Consider the following 4225-nt stretch of genomic DNA (forward strand, 5'->3'; position numbering starts at 1 on the left):
AAATAAGTTCCAGATGGGTTAAATACCTATACATAAAAAGCAAAACATTGCAACATTTACAAGAAAATAAGTAGAAGCATCTTCGTGACATCAATGCAGAAAGATTTTTTTGAAAAAAAAAAAAAGGACAAAATTATCCCTATAAAGTTAAAGGAAATCTACAGTCAGAAAAATATTTGCAATGCATATAACTAATGTAATTTTGGTAGTCATTCTCCTTGTGGAAACACAACATGTACACAAGAAGAGCTGTAAAGAATGTTAGGTGCAGCATTGTTTGAAATAGTGAAAAGAAGTGAAACTTGGAAATAATATAAACACATATATATTGATACATATATGTGTATATACACGTATGTACACATATGTATACATTTTCATGGTGCCAAGTTTAAATACAGTTTTATTTAAGACATTGCATTTTCCACTTAGAGTAGACTGATTAAGATGCAATGCTATTTGTTACAAATTTGGGTCCTTCAGTGTTTTATCGTGTGGAACAATGTTAAATCTATGCTGAGGTTGACTTAACTCTTCAGTGGTGGGCCCAGAGGAGGCCACACCAGATGGAAGAACTCCACCACTGGGGAAGTCCCCTGGCCTGCCTCCTGTCCTCTGGAGTTTGGTAATGATGGAATTGCAGACTTTCTAGCTCTTTCTGCAACTGTTCAGATTCTTCCTTCTCTGGAGTCTGATTCTTTTCAAGCCAGTTGATGATTTCATTACACTTATCAAGAATTTTTGTTTGTCGTCATTGTTGATCTTGTCTTGAAGTTTTTCATCTTCAACAGCTGCTTTCATGCATAAGATTCAAGCAAATTCTTGGAAAACAATTTTTCCTGCTGCTTTTAATCTTTAGCTTTGTACTTCTCAGCTTCCTCGACCATATCCTCGGTATCTTTCTTCCTTTTATATGTATACATGTATATATATATATGTATATGTATGCTACTTGTTGAAGTACATATAGGATAAACACACACATACATATGCATATATGTATTAATTGATATATATATTTGTGATAAAGCCATAAACTGTAAGACTATTTGAATTAACTAATCTGATTTTTATAATACTCATGATCTAAAAGAATACTTACTAAATACATAGCAAAAGGGCAACAGAACTGTGGAGAAAAAAAATAGATTTCAAATTTATGCTTAATGTTCTACTTTCATGAAAAAAATTGAAGCAAAACTATATATTAACTTTTGACAAATATTAGTGGGGCATACATGGATTCAGTTATATTTTATTCTGTATTTTATTACTATTGTTATCATTAATTTTCAAAGTGTCAAAATAAGAATACTTTGTGTCAGGCTGCATCTCATAATTGATGCCCCTTTACCTATTTAATTTGATAGTTTCTATTTGAATCAACAGCTACATATAAAGGGTCTATTCTGTGCAAATTTATTTGCAAAGAGTAAGTATTACATATAAAATATTACCTTCATTCTCAAGCAATACTACATCATTATAAGTGATAAGTGTCATGAACTATGAAATATAAATATATGACATGAAATGCAACGATATATGAATATGAAATATAAATGTAATAGGGCAGAAGAAACTGACACAAGTGAAGGCAATATAAATGTGCACAAATTTGTAAAATCAAATAAGCCTCAAAAATCAAAGAATTTGAAAAGAGCAATCAAGTGCATTACAAGAAAAGGAAACTAGATAAGTCAGCAAAGTGAACATTACTAGGGTCTATTTAACGAGGAGCTTCATTTAAAAGGAACAGATTTTGTATTCTGGAGCAAAGTGAGAGATAACCAGGGATTTAAAAGATGGTATTAGACGTTCACAGGCCTTGAAACTTGTCAGAGACATTAGTAGTTGATGTGTATATATTTCCTAGTTTCAACAAATGTAATCTCTCTTTATAATTAGACTTTATTTGATTGGTCCCACAATGGGGGTGGTTCCAGAGAGGCTGAATTCTGGTATCAACTTATTGTTGTCCAGAAGCTTCATCGTCAGATACAGGCTAGTTCAGAATGAGAACGAGGATGATGCTTCTACCCTTTAATAATATAAATCCTGCCTAACTTTCTACTCCCCAAATCTGTTTCCCATTAGAAATACAGATCTGTATCTCAGTGGAAGTTTAATAATTGCCTGATTAAAGGAGCCAGAGATTATTCCAAAACAGTACAACGTGGTTGAGTTGGTCAGAGTGTGTTTTATCTCCTGATCTTTCCTTTTTCCTGGACTTTTATAAGTTTATATCTGATTTGGGCATTCCCTAGGTCTTCAGAAGTTCTCCCACATAGTCTTCCCTAATTCCCTCACTCCCCACTCTCTTGCTGGTTTATACTAGGAATGAACTTTTTTTCTTTTCATATAACTATGACTCTATATCTTCCAAGGACAGTTATAGATGCTTTTACTCTGAAACCAGACTGCCTGGGTTGGAATATGAGTTCTGTTAGTATCCATACAATCTCTGGCAATTTACTATAATAAAAGATCTATCTCATAGGGTTTTTTCTGAACATTAAGTAAATTAATACCTGTTAAGCGCTTATAATAGACCCTGGCACATGGTAAGTGCTCAGAATAATTAACTGTTTGCTGTTTTTCCATCTGATATTTCTTTTACATTTCTTCCGGTAACCTCCTCTTATTTGTTTGCTCAACCTGATCTGAATATTTATGTATAGTATGCCTGCAGATTAATGCAAAATAGAAAGGTAATTTTAAATTAAATTTGGTTTCAGAATATTCATTTCTTAAATAGGCATTTTGTTCCTTAAATTTTAGAGTAAGAGTTGTTAGAAAGCTCTCTACTCCTTGTGTTGCATTAATTGAAAAGGGATTCTAAAATTAGAAAGCACTGCATAATTAACTGTAAGAATTCATTAGAATTTAGAACGCAAATATTGACTTACAAATTTAAATAATAAAAATATAGAGCATTGGGCTTCCCTGGTGGCGCAGTGGTTTACAGTCTGCCTGCCGATGCAGGGGACACGGGTTCGAGCCCTGGTCTGGGAGGATCTCACATGCCGCGGAGCAACTGGGACCGTGAGCCACAACTACTGAGCCTGCGCGTCTGGAGCCTGTGCTCCACAACGAGAGGCTGCGACAGTGAGAGGCCCACGCACCGCGATGAAGAGTGGCCCCCGTTCGCCGCAACTGGAGAAAGCCCTCGCACAGAAACGAAGACCCAACACAGTCAAAAATAAATATATTAATTAATTTTAAAAAATAGAGAGAGAGAGCATTACCACCTCCAAAGCATTTATTACACCACTGATTTTTCATCATATTATTTTAAGCCTTGACAATAATCAAATGTCCTCAGTTATAATGATATCTGTCATATTGTGAGTTCCCAAAGGATGGAAAATACACTATCTCATTTTAGAATTCTCTGCCCTCTGAAATACTATTGGGGATTGGCCATAATCATAAGAAACAAAGAAGGCTATATGAAATCTATTAATCAGAAACACCTACCCAAATTTTATAAGCACTATGGTTATTTTAATTTAGTGCATCTTAAGTCATGTTTCTTGGAGTATAATTTACATAAAGTAAACATCACCTTTTTTTAAGCATGTGGTTCAATGAGTTTTGCCAAATGAATATACTACTGAAACCACATCATAATCAAGATACATTTTCATCACCTCAAACTTCCATCATGAACTTTGTACTCATTCCCTCCACCTATCCCAAATCCCTGGAAATCACTGATCTAATTTCTGTCTTTATAGTTCTGTCTTTTCCACAATGTCTCATAAATGCCATCATAAAGTACGTAGCCTTATAAATGATTTCTTTCACTTAGCCTAATGCTTTAGTGATTCAGCCATATCGTTGCAGATATCAGTAATTCATTCCTTTTGATTATTGAGAAGTATTCCATTGTATAGAAAAACCACATTTGTTTATCCATTGCATGTTGGTAGTCATTTGGATTGTTGCCAGCTTTGGCAATTATGAATGAAACTGCTATAACTATTTGTGTACAGGTCTTAAGGTAGATATATGTTTTCATTTCTCTTGGGTAAATACCTAGAAGTGGCATTATTGGTTCATATGTTGTGTATAGTTAAATTTATAAGAAACTGCCAAACGGTTTTTCAACGTGCTGTACCATACTGTTTTCCCAAAACAATGTAGGAGAGTTCCAGTTGCTCTGCATCTTCACCGGGATTTGGAATTATCAGTTTTTCTAAATTTAAACATTACAGCAGAT

General features: G+C 34.2%; 1 pseudogene; it reads right to left on the reverse strand.

The window, feature by feature from the left end:
- Positions 1-462: 462 nt before the first annotated feature.
- LOC116756373 lies at positions 463-887 on the reverse strand (annotated as a pseudogene).
- Positions 888-4225: the final 3338 nt, after the last annotated feature.

This window comes from Phocoena sinus, chromosome 7 (genome assembly GCF_008692025.1).
Source record: "Phocoena sinus isolate mPhoSin1 chromosome 7, mPhoSin1.pri, whole genome shotgun sequence".
NCBI lineage: Eukaryota > Metazoa > Chordata > Mammalia > Artiodactyla > Phocoenidae > Phocoena > Phocoena sinus.